Below are 13,503 nucleotides of genomic sequence, written 5' to 3'. Positions count from 1 at the left end.
AAAACTTAGAGCACCCGAGACTCCACGTTAATAATAGGTTCTCCCCCCTCAGCGACACACCCGCTGAACACTCAACTCTGGTTATAGGCTCTTCTGAAGTTAGAAACGTGGAGCTCCCAGCGGCTACAGTCAGGTGTTATCCGGGGGCCAGAGTTGGTGACATCGAAGGGAACCTTAGGATGTTAGCTCAGAGTAAGTCCAGGTTCCGTCGAGTCGTGATTCACGCAGGCGGTAATGATGCCCGACGGAGACAATCAAAGGTGGTTAAGTTAAACGTAGTTTCGGTTGTGTAAACTGGCTAAGACGATGTCCGACACTGTAATTTTCTCTGGTCCCCTGCCGAACTTAGTCAGTGATGAAATGTACAGCCGCTGTTCATCATCATTTCTGCTAGCCGTAGTCTGTCAACCTGACAATCCAGAGACGAGACCCGGGCGCAGAGCAGCAGTGTAAAACGCTCCTCTGAGCCTCCCTTATATGGAGTCCTATACTGTTCATAATTAAATAAATAAATATTTAATTAAATAAATAAATTTGGCCTCATGAAAATACACAATAAACCAATAAATCTCTTATAAATATATAAAAAGATCATGAAATTGTGAAAAACCTGCACACTGATTTTAAATGAGCCATTATATTATTCAATATATTTCATTTTGCTTTAAAAACCTGTTTATTATTTTAAAACAACATGTTAAAATATTCATTTTTAATCATGTGGAATATTATTATAATTCTGTCTTTTTTCAGAAGCTCGTATTTCAAAATCAATATTTTCCAAAGTAGCTTTGTTTTTATTTCATGTTGCTGTTTTTCACAATGGCTTATTTATTTCATGAAGAGCTTTTTCAGGAGGAAACATAGTGCTAAACGCAAAAACTTAGAGCACCCGAGACTCCACGTTAGTAATAGGTTCTCCCCCCTCAGCGACACACCCGCTGAACCCTCAACTCTGGTTATAGGCTTTTCTGAAGTTAGAAACGTGGAGCTCCCAACGGCTACTGTCAGGTGTTATCCGGGGGCCAGAGTTGGTGACATCGAGGGGAACCTTAGGATGTTAGCTCAGAATAAGTCCAGGTTCCGTCGAGTCGTGACTCACGGAGGCGGTAATGATGTTGACGGAGACAATCGGAGGTGGTTAAGTTAAACGTAGTTTCGGTTGTGCAAACTGGCTAAGACGATGTCCGACACTGTAATTTTCTCTGGTCCCCTGCCGAACTTAGTCAGTGATGAAATGTACAGCCGCTTTTCATCATTTCATCATCATCATCATCATCATGGCTTTCTAGATGGTGCCCAGAAAACGGCGTTGGTGGAAGCCCGGTCTCATGCGGAGAGACGGCGTCCATCCCACCCGGGACGGTGCCGCTCTTCTCTCTAGAAACATTTGTGCTAGCCTTAGTCTGTTAACCTGACAATCCAGAGACGAGACCCGGGCGCAGAGCAGCAGTGTAAAACGCTCCTCTGAGCCTCCCTTAGGGTTAGTGCCGGTGCAAAACCCATGCAGGGAAAGTCAAGCAGGTCCTAGCTTTAGCTTATGTGCTGAAAGACAAATGAAAGGAGCGCGTCATAGAAACCTTAAAGTGACAGACAGCAGTTCTCACAAGCAGAATTATGATGTAATTAAATGCGGTTTATTAAACATTCGATCCATTTCCTCCAAGTCCCTCTTAGTCAACGAGTTAATTACTGATAAAAACCTTAGTCTTTTAGCCTTAACAGAAACTTGGCTCCAACAGGATGACTATGTTAGATTGAATGAAGCAACCCCCCCCACTTATGCTAACTATCAGAAATCCAGGATTTCAGGGAAAGGAGGTGGTTTGGCAGTAATATCACAGTCTAGCTTACTTCTCAGCCCTAAAGTTAAAAATGCTTATAATTCATTTGAAAGCATCATATTGTCTTTAAGTCACCCTAACAGGAAAACTCGAAAACCTGTTTTACTCATAATTATTTATCGCCCCCCCGGCCCATATTCAGAATTTTTAACTGAGTTTTCCGACTTCCTATCGACTATTGTCTTAGATTCTGATCAAACTATAATATTAGGGGATTTTAATATTCATGTTGATGACCCCAGTGACTGCCTAGGAACGGCTTTTGCAGCTTTATTAGATGATGTTGGTTTCACCCAAAGTGTGAATGAACCCACTCACTGTCATAAGCACACCCTGGACCTTGTTCTAACCCATGGGATAGAGATCAGCCAGCTGACTGTCCTTCCTCTTAACCCCATCATTTCTGATCACTTTATGATTACCTTCCAGTTTACACTGGAACATCCTTCTGTCCCAGTGAATAAGAAACAGCTTAAAAGAACCTTAACTGACCGTTCTGTGTCTGAGTTTAAACACACAGTTCAGCCAGTACTTAGTGATATTCTGAGAAAATACTCTGAGTCCAGCTCCCATAGCATCAGTCCTAGTATAAATGACCACTTTGTTAATGATGCCTTACAAGCCCTCAGGAGTACACTCGATGTTGTTGCCCCCTTGAAACCTAAGTTCGTCAGACAAAACCGAGTAGCACCGTGGTTTAACGCTGAAACTCGTTCTCTTAAACGAGAAACCCGTAAGTTGGAAAGAGAATGGCGCCGCTCCGGTTCAGAGCAGTCTCTGGATATCTGGAAACATAGCCTATTAAATTATAAAAAAGCTCTGCGTAGAGCTAGAAGCCAGTACTATTCAACCTTAATATCAGAGAATGGAAACAATCCAAGATTTCTTTTTAGCACTATTGCTAAATTAACTCGCAGTCAGAGCTCAGTAGAACCACATGTTCCTGTTTCTCTCAGCTCTGATGATTTTCTTACATTTTTTGATAGTAAAATCTCAAATATTAGACATAAGTTAAATCAAGTTATTCCTACTATCAGCCCAGAGCAGGCTGAAGCGGTAGAAATGGAGGCATCCATAGAAACCTCTGTAACATTAGACTGCTTCACTGCTGTGGATCAAGCGGAAATAACATCAATTATTACGTCCTCCAAATCCTCAACGTGTCTGTTAGACCCAATTCCCACTAGACTTTTTAAAGAAACTTTTCCCCTAATTAATGATCCCATATTAACAATGATAAATGCCTCTCTGGAAACGGGTTACGTGCCACAGTCTTTTAAATATGCAGTTGTTAAACCTCTTCTGAAAAAACCCAGTTTGGATCCTAGCATGTTGGCCAACTATAGACCAATATCAAACCTGCCCTTTATTTCTAAAATCCTAGAAATAGTTGTAGTTAAGCAGCTTTACTGCCACCTACAGGACAACAGCCACTTTGAAGACTTTCAGTCGGGGTTTAGACCCCGCCACAGTACGGAAACTGCACTATTTAGAGTCTCTAATGACTTGTTATTGGCCTCAGGAAAGGGTCTACTTTCTATTCTGGTCCTGTTGGACCTCAGTGCAGCCTTTGACACTATCGACCACGGTATTTTACTCCATAGACTAGAGCAGGACATAGGGATCAGAGGATCTGCTCTCCAGTGGTTTAAATCCTATCTGTCCGATAGGTATCAGTTTGTTTATGTAAATGGCCATTCCTCTCAGTGCACTCGAGTCAACTATGGAGTCCCACAGGGCTCAGTCTTGGGACCGATCCTGTTTACGCTTTATATGCTACCCCTAGGAAACATAATCAGGAAACACAGCATTAATTTTCATTGTTATGCCGATGATACGCAGTTGTATTTATCCATGAAGCCTGACCAGAATGACCAGATGGAGAAACTGAACGCCTGCATCAGTGACATCAAGACCTGGATGACAATTAATGACCTCCTCTTGAACCCAGAAAAACTGAGGTCATTATACTTGGACCTAAAAACCTCAGAGATGCTCTGTCTGCTCAGATAGTCTCCCTGGATGGCATAAGTATAGCCTCCAATTCCACAGTTAGAAACCTTGGGGTTTTATTTGACCAGGATTTATCATTTAAGGCTCACATATCTCAGGCGTGTAGAACTGCCTTTTTTCACCTGCGGAATATTGCTAAGATCAGAAATATACTTTCTAAGAGTGATGCTGAAAAACTCATCCATGCATTTGTTACGTCGAGGCTGGATTACTGTAACTCCTTGTTAGCAGCGTGTCCTAAGAGTTCCTTAAGAAATCTCCAGCTTGTTCAGAACGCAGCAGCTAGATTGTTAGCAGGAATTAGCAGAAGAGATCACATCACTCCTGTGTTAGTTTCGCTCCATTGGCTCCCAGTTGATTCTAGAATCAAGTTCAAGATCCTCCTGTTAACCTATAAGGCCTTACATGGAATGGCCCCGTCCTATATTAAGGACCTCATAGTCCCTTACCAACCAATCAGAATACTTCGCTCGCAAAATGCAGGACTGCTTGTGGTTCCTAGAATTAGTAAAAGTACGGTTGGAGGTAGAGTGTTTAGTCACCAAGCCCCTGTCTTATGGAATAAACTCCCAGCTCATGGAAGAGAGGCCGATTCAGTTTCTACATTCAAAGTTAGACTGAAAACATTCCTCTTTGGACAGGCTTATTGTCAGACTAGTTAGTATTCAGAGATTATTTAACTTAATGTTAGTTTGTTTAAATTAAACTTAATAATAACTATTTCTTTTAAAAGGCTGCTAGAAGTTGAAGCTGGGGTAACTATGGTGCACTGGGGTTCTGTCCTCTTTCCTGTTTTTACTTCTACCCTTCCTCTCCTCTATTCTTGATCATAATTTATCATTTAGTTCTCCATGTCTCTGTTTGGTGCAGTGCGATTCATGTATTGTCCCTCTTTTCCTCTCCCCTCCTGGGGAGTGGGAGTGCTTCCAGACTCCAGTTGGCTCATCCGTGCTCCAGTTCCTGACCGTTTACCTCGCCTTTGCTCCTGCTCCTACACCTGGCTGTGGATCCTGCCTCTGGCTCATCTCTGGCTCGTCTCTGCTCTGTACCTGACCGAGTACCTCGCCTCTGCTCCTGCTCCTACACCTGGCTGTGGTTCCTGTCTCCGGCTCGACTCGCGCCTTTGACTGTCCCCACAACCACGGCTGGATGAAGCTCGTCTGCTGGACTTTATACATGTAGTTGTAGATTTAGTTAAGTTAATTCTTCTCTAAGAAAGCTGGTAAATCCCCTGTCCGTCCTGGGGGAGGATCCCTCCTTTATGTGGAAACCCCTGAGGTTTCTTCGTTTTTTCCGGAATCCGTTTTTTTTGGGGAGTTTTTCCTTACCGTGAAGGGGGGTCTAAGGGCAGGGATGCCAGTATAGCTTAGTCAGTTTGTTAGTTCATTTTTGTATTTTCCTATTGAACTCTTTGTACTCATGATCCTTTTGAGTTCATGTTTTACTTCGAAGCCCATCAAGACGACTGTTGTTGTGATTTTGGGCTATACAAATAAAATTGAATTGAATTGAATTGAACTTTATCTATCAATCAATTGTTTTAGTCTCTCAGTCAGGAAGAAAATTATTTCACATCTGATTAACCCGACTCTAGATTATGGTGACATAATTTATCAAAACACTACTCTCACTAACCTCCGACCACTGAATGTTATTTATAATAGCTTGTGTAGGTTTATTCCAATGAGTTCTATCACTAGAGGAGACATCACCTGGTTCCTCATGGGAGGAGAGCACCACCATCTTGGTGAGTTCATGTTACTGCTGCAGTTCATGCATGTGAACACATTTTTTGCATAATACCAGTTCATTGTGCGGGTTTCAACTGCCAAAATCAGAGAAATGAGTCCATGAAGGAGGAAGGTATATCATTTCACAGGTAAGTACTGGAATTTTTATCTTTTAATGCTGCAGGGGCTTCATTAATAGAACACATGTTGACATGCATGATGCTGCAGGGCTGTTATCAACATGCTGCATGATGTACGGATAATTTGCTGTCGACATAAATGTACATTTTATTTTGCTAAACCTGTATACAGCGAACTAGGCTATTATAGTAATATAGATTTATACATTTCTGACTCAGTGACTGAACTTTTCTTGCAGGTTTCCAATGGATTCAGACTTCAGGTAAAAGTGGATCTTAGCAATAAAAAGAGCTAACCCAGATGGATCACTGTGGTACCAACTAGCAATACAGTCTGGATATGTTAGAAACATTTGTGGAAACACATTTAGATAAGAGGCCAGACTGTTTGCTTGAAACCCGACACCATAACGTCTGTGTTACACAAACTGATCACTAACATGAATAAGTATAAAGCTATTGGTTTTCTTTGTTGTTCTTGTTGTTTTATTTTTAGGGTAAATCTATTGTTCACTTTTGGACTTCTTTTGATTATTTATTTTATTATTATTATTATTATTATTATTATTATTGTTGTTGTTGGGTTTTCTAAATAAGTTAAATTACATGTCAAAGATGTCTAAAACTTGTAATGTTAAGAAATTCTTTGTAATAATTTTTTTATTTGTAAGAAGTCCTGCAATGATGCACTTTCATTAAAGTTTGAGCTTATAAGGCTGACTGTTTCTCTTCTTTAACAACAACAAATGATGTATCTATATATATATTATATATATAAATATAATATATTTACATATATGTATAAATATATATAAATATAAAATATATATTGTATATAAAAGCTATTTAGACACCACTTAAAGCAATAGAAATCATTGTCATGTGGGCGTCATCAACCTCACCAAGATGGCGTCGCGCTCCGCCACCGTCGGCCAGGCTTCTAAAGCGGGCGTGTCTCCTCTAGTGATATAACTCATTGGTTTATTCTTCGTTGTCCGTTTAGAACTCACCACTGTCTAATGTTTCAGCAACTGTCCTGGCTTCCCCTCTCCTCCCGACGTCAACTTCACTGGCTATTGTACATTTTCAAATGTATTAACCTCAGTTACCCAGAATATCTCAAAGAATATCTAATTCCTTTTCAGTGTTCTTATAATTTACGTCATGCAGATCAAATCTTTTTTGTTGTTCCAAGAGTTAAAAAAGAAATCGGAAAATATTCATTTAATTACAAGGCACCCTCTGACTGGAACAATCTTCCTCCATTCATTCGCTCTTTAACCTCATTCTTTGCATTTAAAAATGCCTGTTTAGTATATCTCCAACAATCATGTAACTGTTTTTGATTTAATTTGATTTCTTTTCTGCTTTTTATTTATTATGTTTGTTTCCTTACCTTAAACTTATTGCTAGTAAGTGCATTAAATGTCAATGTTTGTGTGTGTGTGTGTGTGTGTGTGGGTGGGTGTGTGTGTGCCTGCTCGTTGTCTTGTAAATTTTAAGTTTTTCTTTGTTTTGACATATATAAAGTTTGCTCAACTGTATCTGTCGGTATTTGCTTGTTTTGTTGTATGTTGAGGACCCCCTTGAAAATGAGATCTCACATCTCAAGGGGCTTATCCTCCAAACAAATAAATTGAAATTGAAATAATCAGGAAACACAGCATTAATTTTCATTGTTATGCCGACGATACGCAGTTGTATTTATCCATGAAACCTGACCAGAATGACCAGATAGAGAAACTGAACGCCTGCATCAGTGACATCAAGACCTGGATGACAATTAATGACCTCCTCCTGAACCCAGAAAAAACTGAGGTCATTATACTTGGTCCTAAAAACCTCAGAGATGCTCTGTCTGCTCAGATAGTCTCCCTGGATGGCATAAGTATAGCCTCCAATTCCACAGTTAGAAACCTTGGGGTTTTACTTGACCAGGATTTATCATTTAAGGCTCACATATCTCAGGCGTGTAGAACTGCCTTTTTTCACCTGTGGAATATTGCTAAGATCAGAAATATACTTTCTAAGAGTGATGCTGAAAAACTCATCCATGCATTTGTTACGTCGAGGCTGGATTACTGTAACTCCTTGTTAGCAGCGTGTCCTAAGAGTTCCTAAAGAAGTCTCCAGCTTGTTCAGAACGCAGCAGCTAGATTGTTAGCTGGAACTAGCAGAAGAGATCACATCACTCCTGTGTTAGTTTCGCTCCATTGGCTCCCAGTTGATTCTAGAATCAAGTTCAAGATCCTCCTGTTAACCTATAAGGCCTTACATGGAATGGCCCTGGTTCCTCTGCATCATCGAATGATCATGATGATGCAGAGACGGGGGCAGAGACATAAAGGAGTCTCTTTTCAGACCATTTCAGAAGAAAAAAACAATGAATCTTTTTGTTCTTAAACGTCTCTGTTAGTTGGTCTATTCCAAAACTATTTAAAACAATTTAGTGTTTTAACTAGAAAAAAGGAAGCATTTAGCTTCATGCAGTTCTCCAAAAGTTCTTATCACAAATGATCTGTGACAAAATAAAACCAGAGAAGCTTTGAAAAACCTATTGTTGTCATTTCTGTAATAGAGATGCAGCAGCATGACTGTTTCCGTTAAACAACACCAAAAGGTTAGTTAGAAACTGGTTTTAAATACAACTAGGGCATCAGGCAAATTTTAAAACATGTTTCTATTGTTTTGTTTCTATTGTTTTGATGCCCTAGTTGATATTTCATTATGTTTCATGAGAACATTTGGAAGAAATAAGAGTGGCTCCACAATATCCCACGTTTTCCCACAAACCTCTTTCAAACCTTCAGGGCATCAGAAACATTTTGAAAACCAGTTTCTATTGTTTCTATCAGCAGTTAATACTCGCTGTAACGACGGGAAGCAATCTGATTTGCACACGGTCAGGTCAACTCCGGAGCTGGCGCTTTGTTTTTGACCCAAGAAAAGCAGGAAAAATATAAAAAAAATTCCACAAACAGAAACTGGTGAGAAAATGTAGCTTTAAATAAATGCAGAAGACTGGATGTGTCTGTTTAAAACCGGTGTAGGTACAAAAACTGTTCAGCCTGCAATAAGTGTTCGTGGCCGGCGACTAATAATGACGTCACGATGGCGTGTAAGATAGTGATTAGCCCGGACAAATGGCAATACAACCGTTGAAGAAGAAATTATGAGGTCTGTTGTAAACAGACAGAGCTCCGACATAGAGACAGATGATCTTCTAAACGGGCTTTTATTATTCTTATGATTATTATTAAGTGGATGTTGCTTATGGCTTCTTAAATCCATGCAGCCAGTGCTTCATCTTTGGCAGAACGGACCCAGAAGAAGGGTTATGGTCAGGTTAATACGTGATGAAAACATTATGTCGCAGATTCATTTCAACTGGAATAACATCAGCCGTTATTTTGTCTGGACCTGACTAGAAACCCAAATTCACATGATTGTTTATTTTATTTTATTTTTTTAACTTGTCCTGTCCAACAGCTGAGCAGACAGATGAGAGCTGAAAGCCTCTTGTGTTGGACAGATTTTACTGTTACCCCAGGGGTTATGAATCTTTTGAGGTATATTTGAAATAATGCCTTTTGTCATTTATACCAAACTTCATTTATCTTGCTTATATTTTTCTGTTCAACCGGACGGAAAAGAAAAGGAGGGAAAAAGAAAGAGGGATGTTAGAGATGGGCGCTCTCTTTCCCTCCGTGCGTCCCTGGGCTCTGGGGGCCTTGCGGCGGCCCTGCTGGCCCTGGCCTGGGTGGCGGGCTTGGTCGCCCGGGCGGCGGTTGTTCCCTGCCGGTTCCCGTGTGGCGTTGGGGGGATTCCGGCTGCCGCTGCTGCTGCGGTGGGGGTCTTGGGGTGGGGATGGCTGGGCACTCTCCCTCTGTCATGATTTCAAGGCAGGGCGAACCCAGATGCTGGAACCCAGTAAGAGGTCCGGGACGTGGCAGGTAAGAAGGATTTATTATTTTCTTTGAGGCTGGCAAAGAGGGTTGGCGAGAGGTGATCCAGATGGATAGTCTGTGGCACGGCTGGAGGTGCGGACGCGGCAGTTCACTGATCCTTCCCGACAGCAGGCTGGAGACTGTGCTGACGTCACTCTTGGACCGGTTTCCTGGGACAAGGAAACAAGATTTAGTGCTAGAACTAGAAATTCAACAAGATGTGCTACAGCTAGACGAGACCAGGCTAGTCACCAAAATGGGCAACGATCTGGCGCTGATTATTGGCATTGGGTCTCCTTTTAAGCAGCAGAGGTTGATGAGTTGAGTGACGGCAGCTGGAGAATAATCAGGAGCAGATTGGAGCCAAGCTGGAGGGGGAGGAGTCTGACAGAGGCACCATGACAGTACCCCCCCCTCAACGACCGCCTCCAGGCGGTCCCGGACGCCGATCCGGGTGGGCACGATAAAAGTCAGAGATCAGGGAAGGGTCCAGGATGAGGGAACGGGAGACCCAGGAGCGTTCCTCTGGACCGTAACCCTCCCAATCCACCAGGAACTGGTGGCCACGACCCCGGCGCCGGATGTCCAGAATGCGGCTGACCGTATAGGCAGGCGCACCATCAATGAGCCGGGCGGGTGGTGGGGATGCGGAAGGCAGGCAAAGTGTGCTGTCCTGAACAGGCTTGAGCTGAGACACATGGAATGAACGGTGAATCTTGAGAGCCGCAGGTAATCGTAGCCGGACACAGGAGGGACTGATGACCTTCTCGATGGTGTAGGGACCAATATAACGAGGAGCAAGCTTCCGAGAGGTGGCATGAATGGGTATGTTCCGCGAGGACAACCAAACCCTCTGACCTGGCTGGTAGGTAGGGCCCACCACCCTGCGACGATTGGCTGTACGGCAGTTGCTCTCCTTGGTGCGGAGGAGAGCAGCCCTGGTTAGATGCCAGATGTCTTGGCATCTCTTGAGGTGGTCCTGAACCGAGGGCACTGCCAAGTCCAGTTCATGAGAGGGAAACAGCGGTGGTGGGTACCCGAGGGCAGCCTCAAACGGAGACAGACCTGTGGCGGAGGAAGGGTGAGTATTATGTGCATATTCAGCCCAAACCAAGTACCTTGACCAGTCCGTAGAATTGCAGTCAACGAGGCAGCGAAGGGAGGCCTCGAGCTCCTGATTGACACGCTCAGCCTGCCCGTTAGATTGGGGATGGTATCCGGAAGTAAGGCTGATGGTGGCGCCCAAGGCTGTGCAGAAGGCCTTCCAGACTTGAGACACGAACTGGGGTCCGCGGTCTGAGACGATGTCCGATGGCAGCCCGTGATGGCGAAACATGTTGTGAACCAGAGTGTCAGCAGTTTCAGTGGCTGTAGGCAACTGAGGGAGGGGAATGAAATGCACGAACTTGGAGAAACGATCAATGACAGTCAAGATTACAGTGTTACCCTGAGAGACGGGAAGGCCAGTGACAAAGTCGACAGCTATGTGAGACCAAGGACGGCTGGGAGTCGACAGTGGATGGAGCAAACCGGATGGAGGACGGTTGGAAGTTTTGGAGCGGGCGCAGGTCGAACAGGCAGCCACGTACTCTTTGACGTCTTTGGCCATCGAAGGCCAGTAGAAGCGTCGACGGAGAAGATGTAGAGTTCTGGCTACACCACCATGACAGGCGATGCGAGACGCATGAGCCCAGGTAATAGCGTCGGACCTTAAAGATCGAGGCACATACAAGGTACCAGGAGGAGGATCAGGATGGTCGGTGTCCTCACCTTGAGCCTGAATGACTTTAGTCTTGATGTCCCAGGTGAGTGCCCCAATTATGCATGTGGAGGGGATGATGTTGGTAGCGGAGTCAGGATCGTCGGAGGAGCTGTATTGGCGGGAAAGGGCGTCTGGTTTTATGTTGCGACTGCCTAGTCTGTAGGTAATGGAAAAATTAAAACGGTCAAAAAACAAACACCAGCGGGCTTGACGAGAGTTCAATCTTTTAGCAGTACGGAGGTATGCAAGGTTCTTGTGATCCGTCCAGACTATAAATGGTTGTGCCGCTCCCTCCAGCCAGTGCCGCCACTCCTCCAGAGCAAGTTTGATGGCGAGTAGTTCACGGTTTCCCACGTCGTAATTTCTTTCTGTGGGGGTGAGTTTCTTAGAATAAAAAGCACAGGGTTTGAGCTTCCCGGTTTTCTCCTCCCGCTGGGAAAGGACCGCCCCAACCCCAGTGTCCGAAGCGTCGACCTCTACCACAAACTGGCTGGTAGGATCAGGTTGTATTAGGATGGGAGCAGACACAAAAAGTTTTTTGAGGGTGTCAAAAGCATGCTGGGCCATGGTGTTCCATTGAAAAGATCTGGTGGTAGATGTGAGCTGGGTGAGTGGAGCGGCGATACTACTATAATTCCTAATGAAACGACGGTAAAAGTTTGCGAATCCGAGAAATTGCTGTAGTTTTCTGCGTGTGGTGGGGGGTTCCCACTGGGAAACTGCTTCGATCTTAGCTGGATATGGACGGATACCGCCTGCCTCGAAAATATACCCTAAAAAAGGGATGACGGATGAGTGGAACTGGCATTTTTCGGCCTTGACGAATAGCTGATTCTCTAAGAGCCTTTGCAAAACCTGACGAACATGAGCTGGGTGTTGACTGGGGTCTTTGGAGTAGATGAGAATGTCATCGAGATAGACAAACACGAAACGGTTGATAAAGTCGGAGAACGTCATTGACAAGACGCTGAAAAACTGCAGGGGCGTTAGTAAGGCCAAAGGGCATGACAAGATATTCAAAATGACCCAGGGGAGTACTAAACGCGGTTTTCCATTCGTCCCCCTCCTTAATCCGGACCAGATGATAAGCGTTACGTAAGTCAAGTTTGGAAAAGATGCGGGCCTCCTGGATGGAGTCGAAAACGGAACTAATGAGAGGGAGAGAGTACTTGTCTTTGATGGTTATTTGATTAAGTCCGCGATAGTCGATACAGGGCCTGAGAGATTTCTCTTTTTTCTGTACGAAAAAAAACCCGGCACCGACGGGGGAAGATGAGGGACGAATGTGACCGGAGGTGAGGGCCTCCTGTATGTAACTCTCCATGGCGGCCTTTTCGGGCCCGGAAATATTAAATAGTCGACCCTTATGAAGGGGGGCGCCTTCCAGTAAGTTGATGGTACAGTCATACGGCCTGTGGGGGGGGAAGCGAACTGGCTTTGGATTTGTTAAAGACAGTGCGTAAATCGTGGTAACATTCAGGGACGTTAGAAAGATCAATCTGCTCAGGAGTAATCACCGGGGTGACGTCCACTGAAGGAATGGCAGAGAGCATACAGTTAGCGAGGCAGAATTTGCTCCAATCAGTAAGCCGGTGATTACTCCAATCCAACTGAGGATTATGACGTTGTAACCACGAAAACCCCAATACGACTGGGTTCTGAGGGGAGTGGGTAACAAAAAACCGGGTGGAATCACGATGGTTGCCGGAGGTGACGAGAAGAACGGGTTTGGTACGGTGAGTGATGATAGACAGATGCTGACCCCCCAAACCAGCGGTTTTGACCGGGACTTGAAGTTCTTCTGTGGGCAGAGACAGCCGAGAAACAAGGCTTTGGTCTATGAGACTCTGTTCAGCTCCAGAGTCAATGAGGGCCTGGGACTCAACAATCTTGGATGCATGACATAACTTGACAGGAACATAGAGGAAGTGCTTGGAAACAGGGGATCTATCACCCGCCCGCGGCCTGTCGTCTAGCGGGGGGCTGCAAAGTTTAAACGTACTACACACTGATTGACAAGATGTCCAGTTTTACCGCAATAGAAGCACGCACCTTCAGCTCGACGTC

General features: G+C 44.1%; 1 long non-coding RNA gene across 1 annotated transcript; it reads right to left on the bottom strand.

Annotated features, from left to right (window-relative positions):
* Positions 1 to 9,674: 9,674 nt before the first annotated feature.
* On the bottom strand, positions 9,675 to 10,021 carry LOC111946398. Its single transcript, XR_002872101.1, has 2 exons — positions 9,927 to 10,021; positions 9,675 to 9,844 (listed from the first exon to the last, which is right to left on the bottom strand). It is a non-coding gene; the product is annotated as an uncharacterized LOC111946398 (long non-coding RNA).
* Positions 10,022 to 13,503: the final 3,482 nt, after the last annotated feature.

Source organism: Oryzias latipes, chromosome 19 (genome assembly GCF_002234675.1).
Source record: "Oryzias latipes chromosome 19, ASM223467v1".
NCBI lineage: Eukaryota > Metazoa > Chordata > Actinopteri > Beloniformes > Adrianichthyidae > Oryzias > Oryzias latipes.
The sequence above is the reverse complement of the archived record's forward strand: the minus strand, read 5'-3'. Positions and strand labels throughout refer to the sequence as shown.